General features: G+C 39.9%; 1 pseudogene; it reads right to left on the minus strand.

The window, feature by feature from the left end:
• Positions 1-846: 846 nt before the first annotated feature.
• Positions 847-12,521, minus strand: LOC129405001 (uncharacterized; annotated as a pseudogene).
• Between the last annotated feature and the right edge of the window lie 3,076 nt (positions 12,522-15,597).

The following is a 15,597-nucleotide window of genomic DNA, read 5'->3' on the forward strand; positions in this document are numbered from 1 at the left end:
TCTCATCCTGTTTTCATAGGGCCCAGGTCTCTGAGGTGTATGTTAGTGCAGGGAGAACGTGGAGTCAAAAAAATGTGCCCAGAGTCAGAGGTTCTTCATCCTCTTAACTACTTCTTCGACACTCCTGAAGGCATTCTACACTGCTCTCTTCCTCCTGCGCAGTTCTGGCACCAAGTCGTTCCTCATGTTGAGTTCTCAACCCAGATACACATAGCTGCTGCATTCGGAGATGTTCATTTTGTTGAGAGCAAATGGAATGTCAGGGACTAGTTTGTTTTTCATGAACACTGTTTTGGTGAGATTCAGCTGCAGTTCGACCTTTCCACTCTCAAGGTCAAAGTCGACTAGCATTTGTGCCGCTTGGCTAATGTTTGGTGTTATTAGAATGATTTCATCTGCGAAGCAGAGGTAGTGTAGTTGCAACCATCTATCTTCACTCCCATCCCTTCCCATTACAGTCATCGCATGACGTTCTTGAGGGTGGCACTGAAGAGTTTCGGTGAAATAGTATTGCCCTGCCAAACCCCTCTCTTTACGTCAATGATCACTTCCTTATAGAATGGTGAGATCCTGGTGATGAATCTGTAATACAGCTCGAAGAAGATCTTGATGTACTGAGTTTGAATGCTTGTTTGGCTAGGGCTTCAATGACTGCTTCAGTATCAACAGAATTTAAGGCCTTTTTAAAATTGATGAAGGTTAGAGCAGCATCTTGAACTCTTGCGAAACTTCAATGAGTTTGGTCACTGTGTGGATATGGTCAATCATGCTGAATCCTTTTCGGAACCCAGCTTGCTCGCATGGTTGTCCTTCATCTAGTGTTCTGCCTATTCTATTCAGAATGACTCAAGTGAACAAATTGTAGACAACGAATAACAGGCAAATTGGGCGATAGTTGCCGATGTCGTGGATGTGGATGTCTCCCTTCTTGTACAATAGAACAGTCCTGCTGGTTTTCCATCAGGACAGAACCTTGCACACAGATAGGTAGCATGTGAAGAGTCTAGCCAGTGTATTGACGAGTACTGGTGGCAGATTCTTCAGGTGTTCAGGTCTGACCTTGTTTGGGTGCTGTACATGTCTTTACCGACGAAATGGCATGTCAGATTTCAGAAGGGAGGACATTGGGAACAACATATCCATCCTGCGGGATTTGGTATGTGGACAGGTGAACATGGCTGTCGAAGATATCCGAGTAGAAGTAGTGAATAATCCTCTCCATTGCCCTTCTTGAAGATGTGATCGATTCATCAGGACATCAGAGGGCAGTCATCTTGGTCTTATAGTTGGAGAAGGACAGGTGAGCATTGTGAACACTTTTCCCAGCTTCTGCTACATCGCCAACACTGCTGCTCTTCTCTCTTTGAGGTCTTCCTTTATCGCTTCTCAGCACAGCTTTGTGAGCTTGAACATTAGTTTGTGATTGCCTGAGGCTCTCGCCAAACCACGTTGGCGAATGAGCTTGAAAGTTTCCAAAGACAGGAGTCTGTTTGTGGCTTTCCCACTCTTGGCATTCCTCGAGAAGTCACGGAGGTGCTGAACCAGTCGATAGTATTCCTCGTCAATGTCAATGATGGCATCTTCCCACGTTGCCGCAATAGTGCCAAAGAGCTCCCAGTTGGTGGTCATTCTGGGAGTTCTCTTCTTAAATTTAAACTCTGCAGTCCTTTCTCCCTGCTTTGTGAAGTAGAATTTTGCACTAAAGAGACAGTGGTCTGATCCCATTTTGGGACAACAGCAACATCGGTCAGGCCAAACCTTCAATTGAATATGTCACTGTCACTGTCATCCTGTTGCTCATCGATTTGCTGGAGCGGGCACCAATAACATCTCCATTGTGAGACTTGTTGTTACTGTTGATGGCATATTGAATACATCACGGGTAGCTTGCCAGGCTCTGTGGTGCGGGCTAGATACTCTCAGTAGCTTGCTGGGCTCTCTGAGAAGGGTGGAGGAATCGAACCTGGGTCAGACGCGTGCAAGGCCCTACCCGCTGTGCTATCGCTCCAGTCCAATGTTCACAGTACCTCAATAAAACAGAGACAGGTTAACTCTAAATCCTTGACAAGAGAGCTTAAATGGAAATAAAATAAAAATCCAGGTAAGAGCTTCAAGAATTGTCCGTTCTACATTTCACCCAGAATGTTTTCAGACGGGTGTTCCTGGCGTTAAAGTGCCTCTGATGTCTTCCGGCATTCAGAAAAATCGCGCAATAGCTGTTGTACTATCTCTGTCTCATTATCAAGTGCTGAACTGTCCACACTATTCATTACTGCAGGTCAACTAGAAACTACTAGGAACTTAGTCCAGATATTAGAGGAATTTAGTATTCATTCTAGTTCACAAACAAAAACAATTAAGAGAACCAGAATCTCCCCTCCATAAAAAGTAACATTCTTAAACACGTATTTCTTTTCTCCTTCATAATTAGAGTAATAGATTATCTACTAAAAATCGGGACCAGTTATTTTGCATAAGCACAGTATGAATTGATATCATTCCACATATTCTTTTAGCCTGCAACTTTAGATGACCTCTACATGGTTTCTCCAGGTTGAGGAGTCAATGTCACTTTTCTACCTCAGGAACCGTTTATCAGTACTATCCAGGTTAGACTCTGAAGTGCTTGTTAGCACTCAATAACCAAATTACAGCAAGTCAGCTTCTCTGGCAGAGATTCTTGTATTTTCCAAAACTAGAGGCTGATGTGTTTATTTCACTTAGCCCCACAGAGAACTATTTAAGTGGTAAGCAACCTGCCCCAGTCCATTGAAGCCTATGGCAGGACTCATATCATTCACACAGTGTTAAAGAGTAAGGCCAAATTTTAGAGTAACTGAGATCTTAAATTAATCTAATATGACAAATCCAGGGTTTTAAATAAAATGTTGTTTACCACCGAGTCACCTATAGCGTTGGGGGTTAAGGACTCAACCCTTGAGGTTTCGAAGTATTCAAGGGGCTACTTTGTCACTGTACATTCAGGGACCCTTTAAGCAAAGTATTATACTTTCCCTCTCTGTTAAAAATTAATCTTATTTCTAAAGAAGTCTTGCCTCTTACATTCCCAACAAAATATCAGAAATATAATCAGTACCCAAGTTATTACAAAATTGGTTCTCATCCTTGGTATTTATGCAAACAAGATATTGTCAGGAAATCTTTAAAAAAGACTGAAGGTGTCAAGAAAGGAGAAAATTAAATATTCATAAAATGAATATGATGTGGTCAGTTTTGTTGTGGAACTGTCCACCTGAAGACTCCCATGTCCAACGTTTAGATTCGGCCTTCTGGAACTGTGAGTTACCATGGATGGTCTTGATCGACATGATGAACTCAGACAGCCTCTCACCCTGTTCGTTCCATTCTAGGCCATGGGTCCCAATGTGGAGTTTTTTGGGTGACCTTCTCGGTCCTATCTTGGCATTAAAATCGCTGACAACGATCTTGTAGAACGAATGAATCAATGCTCATGGCCAAGTTCGTGTTGACAAGGACATCAATGCCACCGATGCCTCTGTTGTCGCTTGTTCCTAGGAACAGTTCTTCTCCAGTGTCTAAAATGACGTGATGTGATCGATGCCTTCTCGTTTCAGTCAGACCAATGATGTCATACTTGATATTCTGTGCTTGCACCATTAGGTCCTCTACAGATGCTTCCAATGCCAGCGTACGTGCGTGGAAAGCACAGATAGTCATTTTAGTCCTTCGTTTTGGCAGTTCAGTTCATCCCTGAAATTTTATCAGCCTCTCTTTGCTCTTCTTTCTTAATGCTGCCATATTGGGGACTCATTTGTTGTCAGGCAAATGAGGCCCATTGTTGTTACTGTTTTTGACATATCAAATATGCCAGGGGTAGCTTGCCAGGATCTGCCATGCAGGCGGGATATTCTCGGTAGCTTACTCAAGGTAATACTCCTGGTGGTATTAGCATATAATAGAACAGCATATTGCAGTAAAGATAAAATAACATCACGATGAAATAATCTTTGAACATCACGGACACTCAGTGTTATGTTGGGATTGATCAATGTTGAACTCTCCTCCCCCAAGGTAAATTCAAATGTAGAATTTACATTAGAGTATCTCCCACCTAGAATAGTGGGCAGGGCACCCAAGTATTGAAATGAAGTTTCCCTCGGAACATTTGATAAATAATCACAAATGAACTGACTTTGATTTGCATATTCTTGTGATTTATTCTTCTGCCCTTAAAAATAGTGATTAACCATTTAGGCAGCCCATTATATATAGAACTATGCAGTTGCTAGAATTCCAAGTACTTGTTAGAATTCTCTTTGCCTTTGTATTATCTTTTAAGGAAGCAAATATTGCCAAGTTCCATATTTAATTAGACAAACATCTGTCTAAGTCTTAAATTTGAGTCATAATTTACAACACTTTAAAAAGAAAATAAGCCAAATACTATATTAGTTTTGTCAAGAATCAGATCAAATTTTATATAATGCATAGAAGTCAGTGAACACAGAAATTATTACTATAATAATGCTATTACGATTATCATAGTAATAGCATTACTTTAAAATATTGCTTATGATTTGATTGTCTTACCTTTGCTGAGAATTTAGTACTAGCTCATTTTATGTTATCACACTCTACCTTACAAGGATAGTAGAAAGTCAATTTTATTATTATATATGAGGAAACTGAAACTCAAGAGAAGTTTAATATGTGACCTAATGTCACACAATTAACAAGTGGCTGAGGTAAATTTTAATCAAGGCCATAGGACCAAGGATTCTACATCCTTAATTAGAATGAAAACTAGGTGGTAATATAAGAAACCCATTCATGAAAACATTTGCTTCAAGTCCATAAGGTTGGTTACAGAGTGATTCCTTTGTGGTCTGAGGAACTCTGACAGAGACATTTTCTCTGTCCTGAGATGGAAAGTCAGTTATTGGAGAGAGTTGTGTAGAACAGGATATATAGCTTCTTTCAGCATCAACTGCCTTATCTGTAAAATGGCATCTATAACACCTTTCATACAGATTTATGGCATGGATTAAATGAGATGAGATTTTATTTGCACAAGACAAATCATAGGCATTCAATATATGTCAATTGCTCAATTATCTCATTGAGTGACTCTTTATTTCCTTCCTTCATTGCAATCATAGGGATTTATAGATATCTAGAAATTGTCTATATTCTAGGAATGAAAATTAATGCATGCAGTGTGGTCGTTCCTTCTGGAATCAATAAAATATACCTTTTGACTAATTGTAGAGGAAAATGCTGGATGCTCTAAAGATAAATAATAGCAACTTCTCCTTTATGTGTCTCTCTTCATATCCTTTATCTTGTGACTTTCATGCATTTTATATTATGTAAATTTCACATAGGACCAAATATTTCCAAACTTACTTAGCCTTAACCATCAACATTTCGGGAAATAAATTACTCAGCATTCCCCAGTTGCGCCTGAGAGGATTACCACTTCCCTGGATTATGGCTGCATCCCTCTGCTGAAGGACTCCTGACAGAAGTTGTGATGCTCCTGTTCCAGTGCTCCCTGCCTGATCCAGTACTTCATGAAGTTGATCAGACTCCTATAGCTGCTCCCCTAGGACTCATTGCTGTTGCAGAAACAACTCTTCAATTTTGATCCAGACACTTCGTTTCTTCAGAATGGGAATAAATGACTCTCATCATTGGTGACTTTCCTCACCCTTGGACAGTGCAGGACAATTGAACGCTTTACTACAAGCACTGCTCTGGCCAAGGGTCGGACTGAAATTTTACTACAACTTATAAGACTGTATTGTGTTTGGAATTGTTCCTCTTTCTATTTCAAATTTTTGTAATTTTGTAAACAGAAAAGGGGGAGATGTTGGATATCATTGGTTTGTCCTGCTCCCCTTGCCACAAGGAGCTTAGGTTTATCAGTCACGCCCATCAAAGTGCTCCCGAGTCACTCCCATTCCTTTGTTTATCTGTAACCACTTCTACCAGTTTATCTGCTCTTCCCTTAATCTGACTCTGCTAATTTGTAAGGTCAGACCTTCCTAGGACACTGAACTTATATTATAAGCTAATATTACCTTTCTCCTCTCCTTATGCCTTTTGAATAATTTACTTTAAAGCAATGTTCTTTTTGTATAGACACAAGAAGGCAATATTATGCTTTTGTAAGTTGGGACTTAATTGGTTTCGAATATTATTCATTCCCGGGCATCTGCTTTCTCCACTTAAGTCTCAGTTGCCCTCAGTTCCTAGCACCCCAAAAGCAGCGTCCCGACGAGGGACAGGAAGGATCCAGGGCAAGCGGTGAGTTATGTGCTACCCTGGCATGAGATGGGCCTGGCCAAAGTGCCTAATTCTTAACTATAAGTTAAGAGCTTGATCATAGACAAATGATGTCATGATCCAAAAGTAATGATGAGACTAGGACCCTGCTAGGGATAGGTAAGACTGTTCTGGCCTGAGCACTGTAGTCTGAGATTGAGATGGCCCCAGGAGAGCAATTCTATAAGCTTTAATGCATCTCTTATTGTGTCCATACAAAATGATTAATATTATGAATTCTTATATGTTTGCTGGCTGAGGAGAAGAGAAACACATTCATGGGACTCCGCCCTTGGGTGGATCCTCCTGCTAAAAGAGAATTAAGTCCTAGGAGAAGCATCCCCTGAGGGAAAGGAACCTTACCCTATTGCTGACCACACCTATGTGTATGCCCCAACCCCCTCATGCTGTAGAGATTTAACTAGGCTGTAAGAGTGGGTTGGGGGGCCAGAACCACGGGGGCCAGATCCACAGATCGAGAGAGAGAGAATGAAGTAGCATGGGGGAGGAAGAAGCAAGAGGAGAATCAGAGGATAATGGAGAGGAGATTGGAATAAACTGCGAGTGAGACCAACCATCTTGGCTCCGTTCCTTCCTTTGCCTGCCACATCATCGCCATCAACCTCCCCGGGGTGGGGAAGCGGCCGGAGACTACCGAACTTGGGCAGCGGGAGAGACAGCGCTGCTGCCCTGTGCCCCGTGCCAGGTGCGGTCCGGTGCAGTGGCTCGCCTTTCCTTTTATTTTTAGTTTTTTACAGTGGGGGTGGGGGCCAGTATTGTTCACTTTGGGAAGCAGTGTATAGGAACATTCTTTGATAAAAATTCATCTAGCATTTTAAAATACAAATAAAACATTTGTATTTTCAATACAAATACATTGGAGGCAGGCAGATGCATATAGGTATGGGTGAATAGGTATGTAGATGGATGCATAGAAAATAAAACACACATATATATGTAGAGGTATAGATATAACTATCACTATATATAGCACTTTGTGAAATAAATATGTCATAGGGTGGTAGATATATATATCTATGTAGAAGAATAGATACAGAGCTAGATAAAAATAGGATATATAGAGATAAAGATGGATGAATGGATAGATAGATAGATAGATAGATAGATAGATAGATAGATAGATAGATAGATAGATAGATTTCTAAACACTATTAATGCAAGCACAACTCTTTCTTGGTCTAGGATAAAAAGATTGTACCTTAGGTTTTTGTTGAACCCAAGCCAAAGCATTTGAAAATATTTTGAAATATGTGAAAAGTATGTACAGTACCATATCTACCTGCATATTCCACCTGAGTAAGAATATAGGAAATATTTTTTGTACAAATTAATACCTTTATATTTCCTAACCTATTTAAACCAATGCCCCCTTCTTTTTTCTAACATCAAAATTTATTTGGCATGCATAATGCATTTCTTATCCAGCAAGTTAAAAACCTAGAAATTTACTCCGTTAGGCATTTTTTTCACTTAGACAAGAACAGTCTAGACTTATGTGGTCCTTCATCTCTGAGGTAGGTCATAGAGAATATTGGGGAAGAAAGTTTTCTGACAGGATTAACACCAAGACCTTTCCTGGAGAATGTCCTTCTTTTTTTGTTTTGTTTTTTTTTGTTTTTGGGGTCACACCCAGCGATGCACAGGAGTTACTCCTGGCTCAGGTACTCAGGAATCATGCTGGCAGTACTCAGGGAACCATATGGGATGCTGGGAATCGAACCCGGATTAGCCGTGTGCAAGGCAAACTCCCTACCCACAGTGCTATATCACTCCAGACCCAAGGATGCCCTTCTTGATTAGTTAGTAAGGCATATCCTGACTCTAAGGTCCTACAGCAATAGTAACATACACAGAGAAGACTAATATTTCAAATCCATAAGACATTTCATCAGTTATCTCCATATCACATCACTGGAAAGCAACATTTTATAAACAAGTCTCACATTACAAAAAAATAGTCTCAATAATGTTCATTAGACTGATACGAAAGACAAGGAAGTAGAGAATTCAAGGAGTCTCCAAAACCCTCTCTGTGGCAGTAGGAGGAGGTGGGTGCCTTGGGTGAAGGAAGCATGTTTGCCCATGACAAAAACAAGTTGCTCTTAGGAATGGAAATGGATGCTTGCAGTCTGAAAACTACTGTCAATTTGTCTTCACTGTAGACTTCTCCCCAAATAACCTTCTAAACTGGGCAAGCCATTCATTACTGTCTGCAGCATGACGGTGTTTTCTTGAAGTTGATCTGCTGCTCCAAGTTCACTAACAGGAAGCCAGATTTTGGTCTACTTTTCTAGTCATTTTCCCACAACTGCACTCCCTGAAAAGATACTAATTTATTATTTGGTTTCTCTCAACTACAAATCACCTTATTTTTCCCCTTTCCCCCCTAAATCATTTTAGCGGACAACCAGCTACAGAGAAAGTCTGTGCATCACTGTCAAATCTCCTTTCGGACAATCTCACCCTGCCATGTTTCTGTCTAAATGAATCTGCAACATTGACTGGGGGGGTGAGGGGAGGAGGGGGAAGTGACACATAAATAAAGTGAAAGTCCTCGTTGTTCATTCAGGAGCAGTCTTGGCTGGAGGAAGCCTCAGAAGGTGGCATTGCCAGTAGAGACAGGATACAATTTGGAGATGCTGGCTTCCTCTCTGTGTTTCTGAGTCATTCTGCACGTGCTTATAAGGAAGATTTTGCTTTGTCTTTGTCCTGTCTTTCATTCCACTCCTGTGGTCCACAGCCCCAGAAAACCCAGAACATAGTTTTATATTGTCTGTATGCACAGCGTCAGTGACATACTGACCTTGCTTAAGCTATAAGCACTAAAGACTTTCTTCTAAGCCAGAGGGCTCAAGCTGTACTGGTATATGATGATATACCAGCATTCGAATGAAAGGCTTCAGAGCCGGATTTTAGGATATCCTGGAAATCAGGAATGAAGCTAGAGTCGAAAAGCTTGAAATCATTTCTATAACTTAGATGAAATACCATCATAAAATATTGATACAATCAACCTATAACTCAAAACACAAACTCATACAGACCTTTGCTGAGTCGGATTCTCTTCCCTATGATCTACCAGGAATACAAGAGAATGGTGGAAGTTCAGATGTTAATGTGCTTCTGTTCGTTTTGACAAAATCCAATCAGGATCTCAATGGATGACAAGACAAAGGAGAGAAGCAGAAATATGTATTTCCTGGAAATATTTTAAGAGTCACTGTTTGCTATCCAGTGAGAGTTGGGATCCTTTACATCTTGTCTGGAAGTACACAGAGGAGAATTGATCACAAAAGATGAAGAATGGGGAGTAAAGATTTCTGATCTGAACTTCTGCTTAGGTTCTCAATAAAATACAAAATGGAGATTCTACAGCCAAAGTGGATTTTAACAATGGTCAAGGACAGTTTAAAGACTAAGCCAGACACTGCCAGACTAGATTACCCATACTACTCACCTCACCCACATCTGGCTCTGCATAGGTGAGATATTGAAAGGTACTGATCGAAATTCTTAGAAGCAGGGAGAAGCGAACTAGTGTCACTGCGATTCTGTGTTTACTGCTTGGCCCCCGTGAGAGATTCATAGATGTTGGTTCATAATTTCTCATGTAAATAAAATACGGTTCACTCTATGAGGTTCAGTTTTCTGGATATCAGCAAACGCTTCATATCATATCTCGACAATCATAGTCATGTTGCAGAAAATCCCATCATTCTTTGAATTCTCTTGTGCTTCTCTTTTATGGTCAACTCTTTCCTCCACCACCAACTCATGACAACCCCCAATCTGTTTTCTGGCCTATAGTTTTTCCTTTATAAGAACATAGCGAGATGAAAATAGGCAGGTAGCCTTTTGATTCCAATTCTCTCACCTAGCATAATGCGTTTACCGTTCACTCATGTTGTTAACATGCCTCAGTAGTTTTCTTGTGTGGGTTACTGGCTAACACTCTCCCCCCAATATAATTTGTTCTCTAGTTGACGGACAGTTCCCAGTTTTTGGAATTATGAATAAACCCACCATAAACATTTTCACACAGGTTTTAGTAGGAGCTTAAGTCTTCATTTCAGTTCAATGCCTTGGAAAAGAACCACTGCATCAAATGCTGGGTGCATTTTCACATTATTAAAAAAATTGCCAAAATGTTTTACAAAGTGGTTATGGCTGCTCCTTTTTGTCATCCTACCAGCACAACAATTGGAACAAACGAGTGTTCTCATTATTCTGTATCTTGAATTGTCAGAGTGTTTTTTCTTTTATTCCACTGCATTATGTGCGGAGTTGTATCTCTGTGGATTTAATTTGCCTTTCTTTAATCACTAATGATGCTAGGCAGCTTTTTAATATGCTTATTTGTCATCCTTGTGTTTTCTTTAGAGAAATGTCTGTTCAGTTCTTTTGCCCATTTCTAATTAGATTATTTGTTTTCTTGCTGGATTATCAGAATTCTTTATATATTCCATAAATTTAATCTTTATATATTCCAAGATAAAAGTACCTTATCAAACATGAGTTTTGAAAAAATATTTCTCATAACTATAGCAGATGACTTTTTATTTATCTTTCAAAGATCAAACTTCTCAAGTTTGTTGAATTCCAATTTACCAATTGAAAATGATAGATATATGTAGTATGCTTTTTGTATTGTATCTAAAAAATATCATTGCAATAGACTAGGAAACTAACACCCAAGAATAATAGAAATAAGTACCAGGAGGTTGACTCCATGGCTTGGAGGCTGGTCTCTCATTCTGGGCAACTCAGAGAATGGAACACCAAGTAAAATGTGATTGGAGATCATGCGGGGGAAGGGTGATGCGTGCTGAATGTAGGCTAGAGACTGAACACAATGGCCACTCAACACCTTTATTGCAAACCACAACACCTAATCAGAGAGAGAGAACAAAAGGGAATACCCTGCCATAGTGGCAGTGTGGGGTGGGGGGAGACGGGACTGGGGAGGGTGGGAGGGATGCTGGGTTTACTGGTGGTGGAGAATGGGCACTGGTGAAGGGATGGGCTCTCGAAATCTGTATGGGGGAAACATGAGCACAAAAATGTATAAATCTGTAACTGTACCCGCACGCTGACTCACTAATTAAAAATAAATAAAGTATAAAATAAAAAAAATAAAAATGAAAAATATCATTGCATGTCTGAAGGTCGCAGAGATTTTCTCCTGTGGCTTTTATTTCCCTAGAACTATTGTGGTTTTAGGTCTTTGCATCCCTGACCCATTTTCAGTTAATTTTTGAATACAGTGCAAGATACAGGTCAAGGACTAATTACTTTTTTGCATATTCCAGCATGATTTGTTGAATAGACTTTCCTTTTTCTATTTAATTGCCTTTGCCCCTTTTCGAAAATCAATCAACAATAATGTGTGGGCCTATTTCTGGACTTTCTAATCTGTCCTATTGATTCATCTGTCTGTCCCTTTTCTAATATCACAACCTTTACCTTTATAACTTGGCACTTTGCTCACATACATTATACCCTATTGGGAAGTCAAATGTCACGTTTTCCCTTAGAAGTCTATTGTCAACCAATGTTATTACTTGAATTTTGAGTATTCTGCTCTTCATTTCTCCAGTCTTCTTAATTTTTTTCTTTGAAAATTCACAAGCCAACTGATCTTTAAATATTATATACAATAATATTAATTTTTTCTAAACATGAAAATTTATGCAGCCAAATAAAGTAGTGTTGAATAGAACCTGAAGTAGAAAATCAATACACATTATATAAAATAATTGACTGGATAAATATCAAATTCAGGTGAATGGGCAAATCTTATGTGAGTTAAGAATTCTGTGTATTTTTTCACTTTAAGGAAGTAAAACTTGATTTTCTGTACCTTGATATACCTTAAGTGTTGCCTTCACAGAGTGACATTTTTCCAAATTAAATAAACACAGAAAGGAGGGAAAAAGTAAATTCCAGTGCGGAAACTTCTGCTTAGGTTCTCAAATCAGTGGCAGTGATGGTATGTTGATTGTGTGTGCACTCAATATAAAATGTTAACAATTCCATTTACCTCTGTGACCTTCCTTCGAAGGAACCGTAAACTGCATCTAACTGTGTAAAAACACTAGATGAATTCCAACTGAACAATATGCAATATCTTCCTCACCAGTGTGCCGCACATTACCACGATCATTAAAAACAAGGAAATTGAGAAGCGTCATCGTGAGAAGACCCCAGAAGAGATGTCATCAGTAGATGTGTTGTGGGATTCTGGAACCGGGCAGACAGACATTGTGTGAAATCTAAAACAATCAGAATAATACATGAGCCTTGGTGAATTGTATGCTGAACCCTAGTTCATGGTTGCACATGTAGTTGTTTATGGAATATGAGATGTAAGAACTGACATAGGCTATATAGAAACTCTGTACTACCTTTACAACTTCATCATACATCTAAGTCTATTCTAGAGCAAAACGGAGCAAAAAAAATACACATCTTTTATTCCCCAGTCTTAAACTGGACTATGTGGAATTTGTTTAAAGCAGATAATGAGGATAGGCTTCTTCATCTCTCTGGGGCAGCAGTGACCCATCTTTCGTGGACTCAGGAGAGAAAAGCTCAGGGTGAGCTGCAGAACCTCTAGACATGGGTTCAAGATGGCCACATGGCCTCTGGAGTCTCCTGTCCTTTTGCACCTGTTGCCAAGTGTCTTAATTGTCTAACTGACTGACCAACAGAATATGGCAGAAGTGACAGTCTCAACTTTTGAGACTGGGACTTCACAAATCTGGGAACATACTAGAATCTCTTGGAAGAGTGCTAGGGTTCATCTCCTGGGTGGGGGAGGGGATGACAGGGCTTGTGGTGAGACATTTTTTTTTCCTCTTTGGGTTACACCTGGCTGTGCTCAGGGGTTACTCCTGGTTCTGACTCTGCACTCAGGAATTATCCCTGGCTGTGCTCAGGGGATCATATGGGATGCTGGGAATCAACCCCGGTAGGCCATGTGCAAGGCAAAAAAAAAAACACCCTCCCCGCTGTGCTATTGCTCCAGCCTCTGTGGTGAGACATTTGAGCCCCCCCACCTGTACCCCAGGATAGACCAGTGTGATAATCCATTGGCAGCCTCTGTAGTACTCCTCTGCAATGGTCAGCAACTCCAAACTCCAAACAGCCTTTAGGAATAGCCATCCTAATTGAGATGAGGCTCTTTGAAGCAACACCTGTCCTGGTTCCCTTCAAATGAGAACTGCTGGACTGCGCCTGGTCAACTAACAGGACATAAAAGATCACAACGAATGGTTGGAATTTGGCATGGTCTTTTATGTAGCAATAAATATTTGGAATACCCAGTTAAATGGTGAAATTTGGAGTTTGATTTTCTCGGAGCATCCCAGGTCCAAACAGAACTAGGTAAACATTATATGCCTCTGATTTGCACAACACAGTCCGTCACTCGTAACCCAAGCTTGAGTCATATCACTCAGCAGAAGCAGCCTTTGTGACATGTCTTGAAGGAGCCACCAGGCATAAGAGTTATGCGTTCTCTTCAAAGTTCCTTTCTACTTAAAGATGGCCGACTGCTTCTCCTAAGCACTGTAGAAGTGTGACTTCTTAGAGTATACCAAGATCCCCAAAGGGGAACAAGTAGAAAGATTGGGAAAAAAATCCTCCACATTATATCTACTGAAGAGCAGCCCTTATTATTGGTTACTAATAATGGATTGTTGAAAGGTGACAAGAATTTAGGATTTTCAGGGGTTTTTTGGGGGCGGTCACACCCAGCGATACACAGGGGTCACTCCTGGATCTGCACTCAGGAATTATTCCTGGCAGTGCTCAGGGAACCATATGGGATGCTGGGAATCGAACCGGGTTGGCCACGTGCAAGGCAAATGCCCAAACTGCTGTGCTATCGCTCCAGACCCTTTCTTTTTTTTTTTTAATTAAATTAAAATTCTTTACATTTACACATTATCTTAAAATATGCTCAAATATTTGAGAAAGCCCAATTAAGGGTTATTCTAAAGAATACATGGCCAATATACACCATAATGATCCAGATCAGCAAAAATGAGGAAAGTCTGAGAAACATTCAAAATCAACAGGATGCTAAGGAGACAGAAAAAAGAAATCCTGGAACAAGACTTTACCATGCTTTCAATTATAATATATTGTTTCCTGTTAATAATAAATTTCCTTCCTTTTTGGTTTTTGGGCCAGACCCAGTGGTTCTCAGGGCTTTTTCCTGCCTCTGTGCTCAGGGTTCTCTCCCGATAGACATGGGTTATATATGCTGGGGCTCAAACCTGGGTTAGCCACATGTAAGGCAAGCACCTACCCACAGTACTATCATACCAGCCCTGATTGATAATATTTTTAAATCTCAAATATAAGTTAACATCTTACTGTTATTATATCTTCTTCTATGAGTTTATTGTCATTTGGTTATTATTAAAAGGCAACGGAAATGGAAAAATGTCATTTACAGTGATTTTGTGAACATAAATCAATATTTTCTTTCCATTTGTTTCGTTGGAGAGTAATAGACAGTTTATACTTGCCACCTGAGGGAAGATCTGAGATAGTGTATATATACAAGGAGCAATAAACTGAAAGGTAAGCGGTGTCTAATTTTTTCCACTTAAAAAAAAACTTACAGTATTGTTGATAATGGTTTTCCATGTACATAATTCCAACACATTATCCACCACCAGAGTATCCCAATTCCCATCTCTGTCAACCTCCCCACCCCCACCCAAATTCAGTTTTTCGGATGAGTTCCTTCATCATGTAGCCTTTGGCCTTTTGTTGTTACCTTGCAGTTGTATCTTTAAGTACTACATATTAGAGAGATCATTCTACTTCCCTTTCCTTTATACTGACTTCACTCCATATGATAACCTCTAGTTCTATTGACATTGCCACAAATTGCATGGTTTGTTCTTTCTTAGCACTGCAGCGTGTTCTATCGTATATACACAGTGAACAGAGCTATGCATGTATTCTTTCAAATTAATGTTTTTATGTTTAGGGGATAGATGCCACAAAGTGGCATCACTGGGTCATATGAAAGTTCTATTCCTAGTTTTTGAGAAATTTCCATATTGGTCCAGCGCCATACTCACCAAATTTGTGACCTAATAGTTTTTAGTTATCAGAGATCATTTTGGAAAAAAAAACATATATGCATGTATCATACCTGCCTTATAGACTTGGGGAGGTTAAAATATGATTAAGTTCTTAAAATGCTTAGCAGAGTCTGTCATGTCCTAAGGCATGTTTCACACTGAC

The sequence above is a fragment of the Sorex araneus genome, chromosome 5, assembly GCF_027595985.1.
Source record: "Sorex araneus isolate mSorAra2 chromosome 5, mSorAra2.pri, whole genome shotgun sequence".
NCBI lineage: Eukaryota > Metazoa > Chordata > Mammalia > Eulipotyphla > Soricidae > Sorex > Sorex araneus.